The sequence below is a fragment of the Calidris pugnax genome, unplaced genomic scaffold (assembly GCF_001431845.1).
Source record: "Calidris pugnax isolate Ruff unplaced genomic scaffold, ASM143184v1 scaffold102, whole genome shotgun sequence".
Lineage (NCBI taxonomy): Eukaryota > Metazoa > Chordata > Aves > Charadriiformes > Scolopacidae > Calidris > Calidris pugnax.
The window spans coordinates 3992747-4010692 of record NW_015090846.1 but is presented as its reverse complement, the minus strand read 5'-3'; the positions used below and the strand labels follow the sequence as shown (position 1 = coordinate 4010692).

General features: G+C 47.7%; 1 protein-coding gene across 2 annotated transcripts in view; it reads left to right on the top strand.

The window, feature by feature from the left end:
- Nucleotides 1-6: 6 nt before the first annotated feature.
- The window catches only part of GPSM1 (G-protein signaling modulator 1), a 78696-nt gene continuing 60756 nt past the window's right edge, over nt 7-17946 (top strand). Inside the window, exon 1 of one of the 2 annotated variants that reach the window (XM_014942943.1) lies at nt 7-37. The gene's annotated coding sequence lies outside the window, so the exon portion shown is untranslated. Of the gene's footprint in view, nt 38-10928; nt 11039-17946 lie in introns of those variants that run through there. The other variant, XM_014942944.1, reaches the window with a different exon arrangement.

Here is a 17946-nt window from a genome sequence, read left to right as displayed (position 1 = left end):
ACAGCCCCGGCTCCGCCGCCCGCCGGCTCTACTCGAGGTGAGCGGGGCCGGGGCGGGAGCTCGGCCGAGGCGGGGGGGAACCCGCCTCCGGACCCTCCCTGGCCGGTACCGGAGGCTCCGCGGGGAGAGAGACCCGCGACCCCTCGGCGGGAGGTTGGGAGGGAGCGGGGGGGTGGCGGCCGGCGGTTTTCCGGGGAGGGAGCGCTCATCCATGGGAAGGGAGAGGCTGTTGCACGCCGTGGGGACCCAGAGAGAGTAGAGTGAGAGAAGAGGGAGGGGAAGGACGTGGGGTTTCCTCCCTGGGGCCGCTCTCGCTCCGTGTATGGGATGGGAGGTGGGGGCTGAGGTTGCCGAGAGGGAAACTGTGGTTTTTCCTTGGCACCAGCCCGGAGCGATCGGCTCCTTCTGTGAAGGAGGTTGATGCTGAAAACCTTGTCTGTGCTGGGTGTTTGCATGGGAGGCTCTCGGTCGCACTGCAGAGACTTGTAAGTCTCAGCTTTAAAATTTAGCACTACAGAAATTCACACAAGGCTGGAAAAAAAATAGCTTCAGGCTGTCTGGCATTCGTGAAAATATCATATCTTGCCCGTTCTTTTCACTTAAATCAAAAAATTAAAAGTGAACTGGAGTCAATTTGAGGCCTTAGGGCATTGCTTGGAGCAGTGTTGTTGATGCTGTTCCCCCTCGTTGTGTTTTATTTCTTCTCTGGCAGTCAGAAGTGGAGCTAATGCTGAGGCTGGACTTGGGGGGGGGAGGAAACGTGTTCAAAGTATATGCAATATAGTAGCTTTCCATTCATTCTCATTGCATGTTTTGCAATAATTAGCATGGCAGCTAGTGGGTTGTCTAGTTTAATGAGTATTGGTTCATTAGGACAGCAGGTGTTTCTTGTTTTCATTGTACTGTATAGCAACTCCTGGGAAAATGAAGAGAACTCACAGTTAAAACCACTGGTCTGCCTGCCCTGGTGGAGCTCAAGCTGCAGAGAAACACACTCTTTTAACTGGATCTCTTTCTTTCTCTTCTTTTTTTCTTGAAAACTTTTTGGGAAATAGACTTTGGTCACTTCTGTGAAGGGAATGGTAGTGGGGGGCTGTGTACCACTGGTGTGCCTGCTCAGCACAGTAAATGCTGCTGCCAGCTCTTTAGTGACGAGAGAACAGCAGAGAAATGGGAAGCAGCTCTCCTGTGCCTTGCTCTGGGTGGCTCTGGCCAAGCATGTGGTGTTAGAGCTCCTTGCAGGTGCTCTTCAGGCTTGCTCTACAGGCCTTAAGAGTATGTGTCCCTCTGTCTTTACTGCACTGTTAACTGGAGCTGTAACTTAAGAGTTTTTTCCTTAACTTCACTTGTATCACAGCGTAGAAACTTCTAACTTGAAGTAAATTACTCTGAACTCCAGCCAGTAAGTGCATTTTGGGTGATGGGTAGAACCTCTGGTGACTGTTCAGGTGCTAAAGCCACATTGACTGGTATCAAAGCCTTTCTCTGTGTGTTTTTTGGTCTGGGAGCAGTAACTTGAGGTGTAAGAAGCGCAGAAGGTGCCTGTGCAGGCCAGGAGTGCCAGAACCCTTATCTATGAGGTGCTGAGGGAGGTAGATTCCCTCTAGGAAGAGGGATAGGGTGGAAGGAAGCTTGCCACAAAGAAATGACAGTGTTTGATCATTTTACTACATCCCTTGGTAGTTCCCTAAATTCAGCTCATCCTAAACAAAGGCATGTGTTCCCTGGTTGTGCTCACAGCAGACAATCTGGGTGCTGACTGGGCCAAACTCTTCTGTTTGGAGAGGCCATAGTCGGAAGTATCTGCTACAGCAATAACACACTGTATGCATTTTTGGAAAAGAGCTTCTGTGCAGCTCTTTGCCAGCTCTTGCTAACCTTTCCAATGCCATTTCTTTCATTGCTCTTGCTACAGCAGAACTGTTATCCTTGAGGGAGACTTGTTGGAAATACAGGGCTGTGGAAGCAGTTGAGCTGTTGTGACTCTCTATGGGGCTGGCTCCTGGTATTGAATGTAGAATCTCTAATTAGGGAAATGTCTCTTTTTCTTTTTTTTTTTTTTTTTTTTTTTTTTTTTTTTCTTTGGAAATGTTGAGCTCTGTGATCATGCTCCACAAACGTGAGTTGAGCAAGTCTTACATGAGCCTGAGCTAATGCTTTACCTTCCATGGGGTTTTGATCTGGTACTAATTTAAGTGCATCCAATTCAGCTGTGTGTAACCTCTGAGGACTTCTGTTGGACAGAACCTGGGCTGTGGGAGCTGTAAAATACCCACTTGGAGAAGGTGCCCTTCTCTTCTTTGCTGCTGCAGGTGCAGTCTCACCTCTTTGTGCTGGCTGGCTGACCTTGAACACGTAGGATGAAGCCCACCAAATGATTCCCCTGCACTATGGTTCCTGAGTGTTTGTCAAGCTCTTGCTGGGGACAGGTTTGCCAGAGCTCATAGAGATCCTTGGATTTGGCCCTTTGCTTTTAAATCTGGAGATTCCCATGTCTGGGAGTGAGACGTGGGCATGTTCTGGGGAAATCTTCACTGACATCATGGAGACCTTATTGATCTCACACAGAAAGAACATAAGATAATGCTGCAATTGGGCCAGAAATGTATAAATCTGACATGAGAACTCTGATAAAAGAACAGCTTATGCCTCCCTTTCCCTTTCCTGGCTCCGTGCTCTCTTGCAGTGCTACATGTTTTCAGCAAAGCTGTTGGCTTTTGTAATGTTTACTAACTTCTCTTGATTGTGTCATAAACAGTCTCCATCTCACTCATTAATGTCGCTACAGTGGGTACCTGACCTGAATGTGCTTTGGGCAATTAGCATGCTCTCAGAGCACCATGGATTTTTCTAGAGAAGAATTCTAAACAAACTTCTAAAGAACTTTCTCCTATTCTGATGGGAAAACCGAGGTGAAGATTGTTGGCCTTTTGACCTGGAAGGCAGTGACAGGGGGCATCACTCAGCCTGGGGGCTGAGGCAGAGTAAACTGATGTTTGCGAAGCAAATTGGGAAGAAAGGCCACCCTCGGGATGAACCTCCCTCTGGAATGGTTCCTGTTCATTTTGCATGTATCCAAGGGATCACTACCATGGAATATTCTGATCATTTTCCAGCTGCTAGTACTTGTAAACTTTCAAAACTTTGTAATTCTGGACTTGATAAAATGCTAGAAGCAGCGTTGCCTTTTGTTCATTTAAAAGGAAAAGGGGGGAAAAAAAGTTACATATTGCTTTTTTTTTTTTAAGATACCATTAAATACCATCTCTTAGAAAGCAGGTAAATGCATCTGCCTCAGAGGTGAAAATTAGCACCGCCAGCAGTGCTTGTTTTGGTGCTCATTAGGAGTTTTACTGAATACTCAAGTGAATAAGCCTCCTGGTGACAACTGCTGGCTCTGTATTAGCTTGGGCTGGATTTGAGCAGCAGTATGGTGACAAAGAGCTCTGTGCCTTGTAAAAATCCCCTGAGCCTGAGGGTTGGAGAGTTGTTGGCTCACAGGAGGGAAGAGTGTGATTAGTTTGTTCTGTGGGACTGGGCAGGGTCTCAGGTGAAGGGATTCCTTTGAACTTGCTGAAGATGCCTCTGAACTACTGAGGCAGCAGCTAGTGCTGTTTGTATCTTTGACTCCCTGGCAGATTTCCCTCGTCTCCCTATTTTAATGTTCCAAATTACCCAAAGACAAGAAGACGGGTCCTGTGGCAAAGATTTTCCTGCTGAAAATGAGTGTTGCAAGTGCTGTGACTGAAGGTGGTGTCTCCTGATGGGTGGGCTTGCAAAGTGGGGACTAATTGGCATCACAGTGAAAAATGTGGTGTTTTGTGCCACCAGAATGCAGGAAATTACCCTTTTTTTCTTTACTCTGTAGTACAAACCTGAAATTGCTGTTTTAGAGGCTTCTAAAAGATTATGTTTTTCCTTTTGTAGGCCGAGGCACTCAGTCTCCGTTAGGCAGAGGGATGTGAAAAACAGCACAAACATTTCTAAAATAGCTGTGCTGCATAATAGGTGGCCTGAGCAAAAATTATACGATAGCTTAGCGTGCAGTATTGGTTTTGTTGACATCTGTTTTGGGACGTTTTGAACAACTCACTCTTAGTTTCAGCATTTGTGAGTAATGTGGTCATCCCAAAGTGGAGCCAAGCAGAACATTCAGTCTCCACCACAGGAGGGAGAGGGGGAACCCTTTGCTGGTTGGGCCTTGGACTGGGACTCAGTGTCTGGTTTTGCTGCAGGTGTCCTCCAGGACCTGGGGCATTCTTTTTGATTCTTCTGTGTTTCACCTTGTGGGATGCTGGGAGAGAAACTCTCTCTTCCTTCTCCCTTTGGTCCCTGATGTTAAACAGGTAGAGAATGTGCCTTGTTACCTGTACAGTGCCTAGCACAGCCTGATCTTCATCTTACTTCTGACCTCTAGGTGCTGCTGCAATGCAAACAATTGATGTCTCTGGGGTGTTAATTTGACTTGGGTGTGCACATGTAAATGTAGTTGAGATGATACACTGGTTTTATCATGTGCTGACCTGCACTTCAGTGACTCAGGTTATGCTAGACTTCTTGTGTGTGGTACCTCGTGCTTCTGGGGTGAGAGCTGTCCCTCTGGCTTCTATCCTGAAATACTTTGCATTGTGCGAGGCATTCGTGCCAAGCAGAGAAGAGGAGAACTTTGTGCATTGGCCACAGGTTCATGGGTTACATGGTACTTGCTACTGTGTCAGCTGAAGTCAAAAAGGCTGATGTGACTCAGGTGTGTGGCCTGAGGGCACAGTTCCCTGTGAGATGAACATTAGCACTCTGGTTGGCCTGGCTGAGTGGAGAGTGGTGTCTGGGAGTGAGGGAGCCCTTGACCCTTCCAAGCTGGGATGCTGTCCATGAAGCATGGGTGAGCTGTAGCTTCGTGGCTGGCTACTGAGGTGCCCTTTGCTAGCTGTTGCATTAGTCATCAGATGCATCCCTCCTGGGAAAGTATCTGAAAGAGCTCATGGAGCAAGGGAGACACTGTCTGGACAGGGTTCCCATCACCAGGAGGTTGGTGGGGGCCTGGCTGGGGCAGCCTCAAGGATGGAGGAAGCCCTTGGGGTTTGTAGTGGTGACAAGGACCTGTCACCACTGCATCATGGTTGGATCATGGTGACCAGGTGTTGCGATTTAGTTGCCTGGATGGGTGGTGGGTCCCATTCTGGCTCCTGTTGGATCTGGGTCTTGTCAGAACTTTGGCTGGTGTCTGCAGCCTGGCTTGCTTATGCTACATGAAAATCTTGTGTGTAATTAATTTCTGTTTTCCTGGTGGATGTAACTAATTAGGCATCTGCTGCCTTTTATTTTCAAAGTAAGTGAGGGGAGCAGTGCCTATTACACCAAAGGATGAAAACTCTTGATGAAGCTGAGAAATTGATTTGTTATAGAAGAGTGATTTTTAAAATTCCTTTGAGGCCATTCCTCTCTTCCTCCGAATGCAGCTGAACTGTGACTGCTCTGGTGACGACAGCAGAGACTTGGGAGGTGATGGGAAACCAGAAATGCCTGGGTGAAGGAGACAGGAGTGGGCTGCATTGCTCGGTTGGCATTAACTTCCTCCAGCTCAGTGATTGTCCCAGACGTTGGATTTATTCATGGTACATTACATAAACCACAGGGAAAAGCCTTTCCTTGGTGTGTGCCTGGAGGATGAGTAAAATCACAGACAGCAGCAGAATGGCTTAAAATTGGATATTTTGGTAAGAGGCTGGAGAATCATTTTCTTTCCTTGCTGATGGAAGCCACGAGCAGCACGTTTCCTGAAGTGGAGGGATGCATCTTATTTAACTCTTGATGCTGTCCTGCTTTATGAGCAATTTTATCTCCAAATTGCTGTTCAAGTATACATAATTTCACCCTCCCTCCCACTCCCGCTCTGCACACAGCTTTGATCAGCCAGCCCAGCTTCCAGAATTTAAAGCCACTTTCCTGTTATAAAAAAACCATTCCAACCAAAGCCATGAAACAGAAATTCCTCCAGCATCTGGGCATTCAGGCTGTGGAGCCTGACCACAAAGTGGGGCTGTTGAATTCTGTGCCTGGGCTATTTATATTGTCAGTGGGAAAGCTCTCAATTGACTGAGCTGCTCCCTCCCTAAAGATTCTTTTAGTTAAATGTTATTTGACAGATATGACTTTCTAACTGGCTCAGATTTAACTAGTAGAAATGGGGTATTTTTTTCCCCCCGATGAAAGCTGAAGGAAGTAGGAATAATCTTGTTGGAAGGTTACTTGCCTTCAGAGCCACAACTATCTGTTTAATGTAGTAAGCTGATGGAGTGTTAAAAACCCCCACAGTCAGAAAGGTAATGGTCCTGCCAGCGTTTGGGGAGGGGAAGGGGACAGGGACACCAGCTGCCTGTGGCTTGGAGCACAGCAGCTCTCTAAACAATGCCCAGTAACGTTATGCAACTGCCATGGGAAGGAAGTGAAAATTTATCATTACAATGCAGTTTGAAGGGCAATATTAAATGAACAATTTGCAGCACAACCCTGTATTTAACTGACTTCTCTGGGGTAAAATGACAGGGCTGGTAAAGGGCAGTAGCTGTGGCCTCTGCTCCCACCAGGAGTGGAGCAAATACAGGCTTTTTTTGGATCTGGGCTCAGTTCTCCCCCTCGGACTGGGCAGCCAACCCTTAAACCAGTGTAATGGCCTGATCCTGCAACTGCCTGACTGATCCCTGGCCCTGGAAGCCTGGGAAAGGGAGAGCAAGCACGTACTGAAGCATCTCATTAATATCTGATTGCTCTTCCTTATTTCAGTGGAAGCAATAAAAAGACTCCTCTGCAAGACCCTAGACGTTGGAGCAGCACCAGGAACACTGAATGAGTAACTTGAAGGCAGTGCTACTGTCTGATCACTGTCTTCAGGGTAGAAATAAATAGCTTGTCTTCTGCTATTCCCAGTTTTCTTTCAGCAAAAGGCTTCTGCCCAAGGATGACAGGCACTGGGACCACAGCCCTTTCTGACTCTGAGATTAGAAATGATATATCTAAAGAAGCTTCATCTTCTGCTATGAGTCAGTGCTAAACCTGAAGGAATTTTGAATGAAGAATATTGGATTGTCTGGTCTCCCCACACGCTCTTCTGTTACCCTTTGCACTTCCAACCTCTGGAGCAGCCAGAGAGGCTCTCTCTGAGAATTTTGGGCTAATGCATCTTTCTTCCAGATGCTGCAGGAAAAAGATTAAGGAAATGAATTTAAAATGGGGTAAACGCCTCTGTTACGCTCGTAACATAACTCGGTGTAGAAGCCATTTCATGTTGAGCCCTGGCTCCACCTGAGAGCAGATGTTTTGTCTTGGAAGCTGCTTTTAAAAAATGTATGGATAAAACTTAGTGCCGTCAGTTGATATATGCAGTTTGCTCTCTGAGCTGCGGAAAATGACGGCTGTGTGATGCTCCTGGGACACAGCTCTGAACACACACTGCTCAGCAGGGCTCCTTCCCTGCCCTGGGGATCCAGCTCCCTTTCCCTCCCACGCTCTGGCAGCCAGGGAGCAGTCAGGGATGGCTCATGCCACAGCAAAGGGGGCTCACGTGCCCCTCTGAGCCCCTTTCCTGGGCACGCTGCAGAGCTTGCTGTGGACACAAATCCAGCTGCTGATCCATGATGAGACCCGGGGCAAGTTATTTGATTTACAGCCTCTCTTGTGCTTGCCTGCCCCATCTAGGACCTGGAGATGACTTCTGCTATGGGATTGAATCAGGCTCTGCAGAGCGAGACCAGATTTGCCATGGGGCTTGCAAGTTTTGTGGCAACACAAATAATTCATAGTTGTGTTGAGCTCCCAGGGGGAAGCTCCAGCATGCTGCTGGGACAGGCAAGTGGTCCATGGGTATGCAGTGGAGTTTCTCCATGTCTTAATTTTTTAAAAGCTGTGGATATTTAGAGGCAGAACGGATGGTTTGCTGTACCAAATGGCTTTGGTGGGTTATGTGTTTCCATCACTTCCTTGACGCTGCAGTGATTTTGCAGCCCACCAGGCTGTATTTGCTCTTTGGTGGGTATCCCAGCAGCTGTGGTTCCTGAGCGTTCGCCCCATACCACCAGCCAAGTCCCTGTGTGCTGTATCTCCTAGGGCACTTTTGGTGTAAATTGCTACGATTTCCTGTGCTCTGGCTTGGAGCAACTTGAGTGCAAACTGGCTGCAGGGCAGGTTTCTCCTGTGATCCACACGGCAGAGTTAAGGTTGTTCTCTGTGTGCTCCATCTGTGGAGTATCCATTCATGCCTGAGGATAGCTGGAAAGTGCTGATTAATATTCATCTCTCCGGGGCTATTTGTTAATTACTGCTATTCGTGGTTTGTATTATGGTGCTGCCTAGTGTCCCACACCGCTGTGCCAGACTGAGCGGATCCTGGAAGGGTTATATCCGTTCCAGAGTGCTTGGTAAACATCAGTATTTCATTGCAGCCTTTCTGGGAAATATTGTTCCCGTTTTCAAGGGTGAGAAATTGTATAGTTTCAGGGTGAAGGAGAATATATGCGGCAAAACTGGGAGCTGAATGTCCTGACTCTCACTCCTTTCCCTTCAGCACTTCTTTACCCACGTCACAGTGAGATTAATTGTGAATTGGAGACCTTGACTTGTCTTTTACTGAACCGTGCAGGGCGGCTGCAGCACTTGCATTGCAGGAGATTACAATGGTTCTGCTGTTCTGCTTAATAGGGGAGGGAGCAAAAGGTTGTTTAGAAGGAAGTTACAGGCTGGTGAATTAAAGAGCAGGCTCTGCCCATTTGCAAGGTGTGCCTGGCAAATGTGGTGGGAACCCTGAGAGGAAAAGGAGCTGCCTGGGTGGCCACGGGGTCTGGTCACCAGGAAAAGCCCAACTCCAGGTATTGGCTTGAAGAAAGCAGAGCAGTCCCGAGTTGTTAGAGTGCTCAGGCACTTGTGACTGTACACAGTTATCTGTCTTTCGGGCTTTGAGAAGAGCAGTTACTTTAATAAAGGAGAGAGGGATGCAGAAAAATGTTTCCTGACAGAAAACTGCCTGCAAGTTCAATCACACATGAACTGAGTGGAGTTCCTGGGTGCCCTGCCTTGAGGGGGGGTTGTCTTTGGGGTATGGTGAAAGATGGAGAGGAAATCACACACCTCTGTTCTTGCAGTCGGGCAGGGAGCTTTGGGGATGGGCAGTGGATGGCAGCGCTTTGGGGGGGGTCCTGTCATTACTATACTCCAGCTGTGCTCCTCTAAAGTTACCACTGCTGACAGTGCATCAGAAAACAGCCCCTCTTTTAGCAACTGTCTTCAGAGATTAGTATTGAGAAAATGGCATTGGGGATTGTATCTTGCTGCAAACCACGGAGGCCATCGGATCTGACTTGTTTACTGGCTGAGCTTGCTGCAACATGAAGGCAGGAATACAAACCACCAGTGACTAAACAAGTGGAAATATCTAGCACCATAAGCAGCGTGTGTTTCTCTTTTCTTTCTGACAAATAAGCCCTTCTGATTTCAGGGAGGAGTAGCTTCCTTGGGAAACATACGGGCCAACATCTCATGGCGAGCGAACAGGGACTTCTACACATAAATGCAGATGAATGTTCTGGAACTATGAGACTCCACGTGTGCCTTGGCCTTTCCTGGCCTCTGAGTTCAGCTGAGAGTTTGTGCTTCTGGGCTGGTATAAATAATAAAACACATGAGTTCACTGTGATGTGCCCAGAATTTTAAGGCTGCAGCCCTTGGCCAGCTCTTGTATCAATTGCTTCCATCAGGGCTTTAATCCAGGAAACATCAAGCACGAGCCAGTTGGTTGCCTGAAGTGTGTAGTTTGGTGCTTTCCTGGGTAAAAGCTCTGGAGAAAGGGAGGCCACCGTGTTGTCTGTGTCCATCCCTCCATGTGCACCACTGGGAGTGCAAACAGCAGAAGTGTGTCAGCAAATACCACAGGCTCTGGGAGGAGAGTGTATTTGAGAGAGAGCTTTGACAATGTGTTCGGGTATCTAAGGAGTTAATAATGAAATGGTTGAAAATACCCACTTCTTCCTCCACTGTTTGGGAAGAAAGTGAAAACTCTGCAAAGTGTACATTTCCTTCAATAAAGCCATTCTTTGGCATCAGTGGCTTTGGCAGAAAGTTGTCATCAGTCATGCCGTTGGGGAGCATTTTGCAGAGAGGTGTGTGAGAGATCAGCAAGAGCAGAAGAGCCTGTGAAAGCTGCGTGGGTGTCTGACAGTGGCCTCCAGCAGAGGTGTCCTGTCGTGCTGTGTGTTGGCAGGAAGGAGCTGTGTGCTGTGGCTCTGTCCTGCGGCGTGGCCCACGAGCATCTGGGCTCATCAGTGAGCAGGCATCCTCTGTTACGTGCTCTCTGATCTCTCCTCACCCCAGGAGTCTCCCTCTCCCTGTTTTAAAGCTAAACATGCAGTAACACAGTGATGAGGAGTGAGCAGAGAAAACTTGTGTGACCCACCTTTGGCTCACCCCAATGAAAAAAAAAGACATTCTGCTGAGGTATAAACCTCTCTGCTTTGACCCTCACCCAGAGTCCTTCAATTTCAGGTTTGCTGAAGCAGGATGAGGCTCTGGCTGTGCTCAGTGAGGCTCCAAGTCCATGTGCAGAGCTCACCTGCCCAGAGGTGTCTGTGCAAACAGCAGCCTTAGGAAGGGAAGGAAGGAGATGCTGCTCAGACCTGACTCCAGACAGAACTGAGTCATTTGTCAAGGCTGACGGCTCTCTCCCGGAGCTGGTTGCCTGAGGCTAACGTGGCACACAGACAGGAGATGTAAAAATCTATCTATATACACATGGAGGAGAAAAGTAACAGCTCAAAACATGTGACTGGAATTAAAATAAAAAAAAAAAAAAATCCCAATTAAAGCCATGTATGTTGGAGGATGTAACTGCTCCTGAAAGGCTCATAGAGGGTGTTTGTACAGCACAAATGCAGCCACTCCATAATGCCTTGGATTAAAGCAGGCAGGCTTCTCCAGCACATGAAATCCGTGTGGAAGCAGTGTCGATCCTGCATGTCAGCAGCTTCCACAGCCCACCACCCTGACAGCTCAGGTAAGGAGCTCTGTTCTCACCTGTCTCGTCCTCCCTGTCACTGCTGCCTGCGCTCCTGAGGTGCATTTCTCCCTGCAGCCTGCCGTTGTGCCATCTCTTTCTTTCACTGCTAGATGATGATGTCTCTATGAAGGAACAGAGATATTATTTTTTTCTGAAGACATGAATTATTCAGGAGTCAGGATAAATGAATTCCCTTGAATTGGGCATGTGGGTAACCCTGATGCTATATCCTCCCTTCTTCCACCAGCGGAAGGGAGGAGGGGAGCAGTGAGTTCTTCCAGTGCTACAGAGCAGCCTGTGTTCTGTATAAAGCCATTGCAATACCTCTGGGGTTGCAACCAAAACAGGTCTGTGCAGAGGTCTCCACTATCTGTTCCTGCTCGTTCTGTTCCCTTAACTGCACGTTTCCATCAGGCAGGTAATACACGATATAACATGAAACCGTTGGCTCCATCCTTCCTACGAGCACAATTAAAAATACCAGCTGTGCCAAGGGGGACTCTGCAGCGGCAGAGAAGGTGAGGGTGAGAAAGAAATATGGAGGATGAGGGAAAAAATAAAGGAATTAGAGGTTAAAGCCATAAAGGATGAACTTAGGAAGCTTGATTTGGAAAGGGTGTCCCTTCCCAAAGGGCGCTGGGTGCTGCCTGTAGCCCAGCAGCCATGGCTCTGGGTGCAGTACAGCTCCCAGGGGTGGGAGAGTGTCTGCTGTGGCATAACAGTAGCTGTTGTGTCAGGTTGGAGAGAGAAGTGCCATGATTTGGAGGGAGTCAAGGATATTTTGCTGGAGTTGGATGTGCTGCAGGCCTTTATGCTATTTTGTGAGGAAAACAGATGAGACGCTTTGGAATAGAAAAGCATAAAAATCTGATTCTTCATGCTTTCATTCCCCTTACCAAAGGCTCCAAGAAACATAACATAACTTTGTTATTTTTTTTCATAATAAGTGTTGCAATTTGCTTAAAAAGCAAATCATTATATGGGCTAACTCATGTTATTAGGGAGAATATTAGTGGTTTTGCTGCATGCGGGAAGATTTTCCAATATATTTGATGTTTATACAAATTCCTCTGATGGAAGAACAGGACCAGAGTCCATTTGGCAGATGCAAAGATGTGCTTTTGATCTATGTGGCAACCTTATATTGTGATATACACACATGATTGAATTACACTAATATAGGAGTGTGGGAGCAGAACCTGATGTGGTGCTGTGCTGGGGAGGAGCGGGGATTTGCCTCTGTGCTCTTTGATTCATACAGACATTCAGTGTTTCCAGGGTAGATGTTATCTGTGGAGCTGTGCTAGAACAGAAGTGCTAAAAATTTGGGAAAATGCGGTGGAGGACTGAGCCACACGATCCTCTGGAAGAAGAAAAAGCAGCTTGCAGGGTGCTGGAGCTCCAGGTTTCCCCGCAGAGGCAGCAGACACCCAGCACAGACTGTGCTAGACAGTGGGTCTGTTCTTGGATTAGGGAAGCAGAGTGTAATTGTCACCTTTGCACGTGAGCTGTGTCACTGTGAGGCAATGGCCTGGCCTTCTGGGAATCCTGCCACACTCCGATTTATAGGTTTACAGATTAATCTGGTGGCACACATAGATTTTTCCATAATGCCATGAAGAACCCAAAAGCCCTTTTGTGGCTGCTCTGCTGAGTCTGGGTTTGCCCAGAGGAGCTGCAGAAACTGTGTCGAGAGATGCTGAGGACCCTGGCTGATATCTGAGCTCTTGGGGAGCCTCAGTTTCCTGTATTTTCAGACAGATGTGAAATCCTATCTTTATAAAATCCAGAGGTGTGGGTGTCCTATGGCTGTGCAACAGGCAGGGAGAGCAGTGGTGTCCTGCACCTGAGCTCTCGTGCTGTTTGCCAAGGCAGCCTTTTAAATACCTGCCTGTGTCTGGGCTGACTTCTGATTTTTGGCACCTCTGAAATTTTCAGGAGGGCATGACAATGCTTTTAACAGCCCTCAGAGCATGAGACAGCTGCAGAAAAACAATGTAGAATTGGGGCAATCTGTTCTGCTACAGCTTTGTCCTGGTGTCTGGCATCCCTTCCAGCCCGGCACAAGCTTTGCCCGCCTGCTTTTTGTGACCTCAGAGAACCATCACGTCCCCTTCTTTGTGGCTTTCTCTGGTTTGGGCACAGAGGACTGTGATCACTGAGGGAGGAACCATCACTCACTGGTGTGCTCTGGCTTGATGTTGCCCTCTTTATTGGCTTAACCAAGTGGAAATTTGAAAAAGGAGTTGCTGCTTGTTTGGATTTGCTGAACTTGATCGCTTTGTTTCGGCTAATAGCTTTTCAACGAGTTCTGCAGAAAGTAAAGGAATGCCAGGTTCAAGCTGTTTCTGTCCCTGAGATCACATCCAAATCCCTTTCAAGCGTGCGTGTCGGTGCAGAGCATCCTGAGCAGTCTCTTGGTGAGCTGCAATCGCTCAGCATCTCCCTGGCTCGGAGCCTGGATGGCCTGGGAGCACGAGATGTGGGGTGTGTGTGTTTTCAGAGGGATCCCAAAGGCCCCTCTCTTTGGCTTTGAACACTTGGCCTGGGGCTGAAGGGAAGCGGATGAGACAGGAAGGGAACGGAACCAAATTAGCTGTTGGTTGAGGAGGAATCAGTGGAAAAACTGCGGTGTGAACTTTGTCAGTGTTGCCTTTTACCCCTCATTGTGATGACAGTCTGTTTTGCTGTGCCCTGAGCGGGGACCGGTGGTTTAGGTGGGTACGTGGGTAGGAAGGAGACAGATTGCAGGGAGTCTGTGCAGCCTCTCCTGCAGGGGAGGTTTGGGATGGGGCATGGACAAGGGGCTGGGACAGGCAGAGGGGGCTTTCTTCACCTGGGGTTAAGCATTCCAACCTTTCAACCCTTCCAACCTAGAAGATTCTGTGATTATGTTGTCCTTAGCGTTGCTGGGACTTGGCAGCATCTTTTCAATGTGCAGTTGTTTTCCTGCTTCAAGCCCGTGCTCCAAGGCAGGAGCAGTTGGCAGGTAGAGAGAGGAAGGAGAAGGGGGGGCTGCAGTTGGAGGGGTTTCCAGGCGGCTTGAACCAACAAAAGACTTGGGCCTGTGGCCTCTGTATTTCTGGGAAGACAAGACTTGCTTTCACTTGGCTTCAGAAAAGTGGTCTGAGCGTGCAGGAAAGGAAGTCTCACAAGGCCCCTGTGCAATTACACAGCACAACTGGAACAATTGTGTTGGGTGGCATTTCTGGAGCCGAGCCTTGACCCTGCTGGCAGCTGGGGGGGGGTGGCAGATCCTGGGGCAGGAATCGGGGGGAGGCTGCGATGCCTCGTGATCAAAGCTGTCTTGTCTCTAGGCCCTAGGCTGCACGCTCACTTTGTCATGTTGTATCTCCACTCTGGTCTGTGAGGACTCATCGTGGCTCTCATAAAGAGGGTAGGGACGAGGGGGAGAGCAGCTGGGCTGCCCCATGGGAGCTGCCTGATGAGCCCCCAGTGGGTGTCTGTGGGGGGCAGGTGGGGGATAATTGTGGAGAAGAGATGTCTGAGTTTAGACATCTCTCATCTCATTTACAGTGCTTCTGAATTGGGAAAGATAATCCCTCAAACCCAGAAGCCAACCATTTTCTGTAAAAAGTTTGGCATGAATGAACCCCTTTATTTTGGTGGGTAAAAGAAGTTGAATAAAATGGGTAATAAATAAATCAGCTGTTTCCCCTGTATAGCTGTTGATAAGCCAACCATTTGTTTATCTAATATATATTGTAATTGTAAGCCAATGTATTTTGTAGCGGGAGCAGTGTGCTGATTTAAATCACAGCATATATTTTAGTGAGAGGATGTGTTGACCTAATTGCCAAAGTATTGTTGTAATGAAAAGCCATTCAGACTGTGTGTCCTCTCTTGCCCTCTGGTTTCTGGAAGTGACTGAAGGAAATAGCACTTCACTTCTGGTGAAATCATCCCAAGAGTGTTGTTTCATTGCAGTCTGAGGGATTAATTTCACTGAAGGCACCAGCATTGGACAAGAAAGCAAAATGCTCTTGGAAAAATCAGGAAGTTTCCCTTGTTGTGCTGAAATCACTGCGTTCGTTTCAAGTATCCTCAGTGACAAAAATCCAAAAGCCTAAAAATTCATCCTGCTGCAGGGGCTGGCTGCTTACTGCTCTGCACGGCGGGGGTCAGATGTTAGAGCTGGTACCTTTGACCATGGTCTGCAGGTACCGGGGTGAGACAAACTACTGACAGCACAGATTGAGCATCCTCCTTTGTGCCTCCTGCGAAGGAAAGAGCATCCTCAGACAGAAGCATCACTGGCATTTGGCAAGCTGGTGCTGCTGGCCTTCAGGCTTATTTTCCTTCAGCTCAACCGGCAGGTGGTGGTGGTTGGGTTTATGCCCTGCAGATGAGCCAAGCAAAGAGATTATGTTCCAGGCTCTTCAGAAGGGTTCATTCTCACTCTTCTGGAAAATGATTTCTCCTGTACAGTCCCTCTGCTGAGGCATCTTGATCAGTTCATATGTTTGGATTTACTTTTTTTTTTATTCAGGAGTGAGAACGTGTTTTTATGAATTAATTTTCAAATTGATATCTCCTCTATCATAATTTCCATACACCCTGGAAAGTATTTGCATTTTATAATTTGAGTGCTTTGAAACTGGGCATCAAGTGAAACTGTTACACAGGATGAGATGAAATTCACATTTGCACCTTAATCCCATCTGAGCTTTCTCAAATGCTGCAAGTTAATTACATCCCATCGTGATCCTTTGATATTTGAGTAGTTTTGGAGCACAAAGGCTTAAATTTGTGCACGTTGCCTTTTAGAGGTTTTGCTCCTCAGATGACACAGAAAAATTTCATTGTGTTCTCTGTTCTTGCTATGGATTAAGCTGTATTTGTGGGAAGGTACATAGGTTCAAGATAATTATTACCAGTGTATAATTTATTGAGAGCCCAATCCTTCCAGGTGGAGAGCAGGTTTCTAGAGGTCATGAGTGTCATAAGCTCCTGGAGTTGAGGGCATCTCTTTGGACAGGGTTAGATCTTCAGTGATGGCATTGTGTTGAGCTGGTGGCTGGATGGCTGATGTGTGACCATCGGTGTCTGGGTGGAAAATGCTGCACCTCATCCCCCAACAGAGCAGATCTCATTTGAGTGGTTCACTTGGTGCTTTCCAGGCAGGACCTGGCATTGACACCGGGAGCCCAGGGCTCCTGGGTTCCTTTCCATTCCTTACAGCTGATTCCCTGTGGGCAAGTTAAGTCCTGCTGTATCTTAGCTTCCTTTTTGCAAACTGAGGTAATTGCTACCCTTGCACCTTTGCAAAATACTTTGTGGTTCTTAGGTTAAAAAGTCTCTACACATACTAGTACAGCATCATAAGTTGCTTCACAAAATGCTACTAAAACAGAAAATAACTCGCATCTGCTCGCAGTTCTCACCATCCCCATGAATCAAAACCACAGAGGTAGTCGTTCTGCGTGGCCCTTGGTCAGATGGAGAGCTTTGTGCAGCCACAGGGGAGCTGGGGAAGCAGGGGGGAGTTGGATGACTTTTGCTTTCAAGCAGGCAATGGGAGATTTGAATTCGAATTTCTGACAATGACGCAGCTTGTTGGAGCCATTATGAATGGAAATGGGGTCTTATTCAGCTCTGCTAATAAGAGGGTAAATGCAACTAAATACAGCTGTCTTCCTCACTGTCATTTGGTATTTATTAGCAAATATGCAGTGGAATTGAATCCCTTGTAAGTACTCTGCAGCTAATGGTAGATAGCAATTAACTGAAATGACTACTGTTGAGCACTGATGCTGCCATCAGTGAGTGGAAGAGGAAATCTGGAGCCAGCACACAGACCCAGTGGCTTCCACAACTCCTGGTAGTTTTCCCCTCTGGATTCTCCGTTTCATGCCCTTATCAAAAGACTGCAGTGAAAACTGCTTCATCTCCGTACTCTATGGAGCTCCAGCTTGAGCAAACACTTCACACAGCAGTAAGTGTGTGTGTGTGTGTATTATTTTCAGTTTGGGGGTCACTGGAAGGATTCCCTGCAATACTACTACCAGTGAAAGTGTGTGTGGAGTGGAAACCTTCTCCCCTCCAGATGTGCTGGTGGCACAGAGCTTCACGTGTGCTTCACGAGGTGTGAAGGAAACTGGCCCTGATGCTTGGAACCCGTTCAGGGGCTGGGAATTACGGGATGCAGCATTTATTGTTTCATCTTTGGCCTTTCCTCTCCAAACAGAACAAGAGGTTTTGTTTTCTTCCCCTCACTAATAAGATGACGTGTAGGTCAAAGGCCCCAGAGATTCTGCCCTTTACTGACTGGAGGGAAAACCAGCTTCCATGTGCTGCTTTCGAACTACCAAAAGTAGTTTGAGTCAGGCTAATTTCATATATATCTGGATTTATTTGTCACCCTTCCCTGCCAGCCTGGGTTTGGTATGGTGCCTTGAGGGGAAACTGCTTGTCAGGAGGGGATTAGTGCCTGGGTTGTGAGTGGGTGGGAAGTGAGGGGCCGTGCTGCAGGGAGAGCTGTCGGCAGGGTGGAGAGGCATCGTTAGCTTCATTGCACAAGAACTGGCCTTGGGAGTGAGCTAATTGAGTATTTTATTAGTGTCTTCCCTGCGAAACGGACCAGGTTGCTAATGAGCGTGTTGATGATACGGAGGTACGAGCGGTGCAGAGGAGGACGAGTATTGAATAGGAGGAAGGGAATGATTGATAGGTCTGGTCATGGCAATGTGCTGATATTTAATGGTATGAAGTTGCAAACACGAGTACTTTAAGAGCTAGTAATAAGATTTTCTTCTCAAAGATGGGAGCTCATCATTTGGGAGAGAGAGAGAGGCAGCCGTGTATGTGTGGGTGATACGATGACATGAGCCCCCAGCCTGTTGAGGAAAACGTTGATTGATGAGGAGCCAGGACCCTGTCTGGGG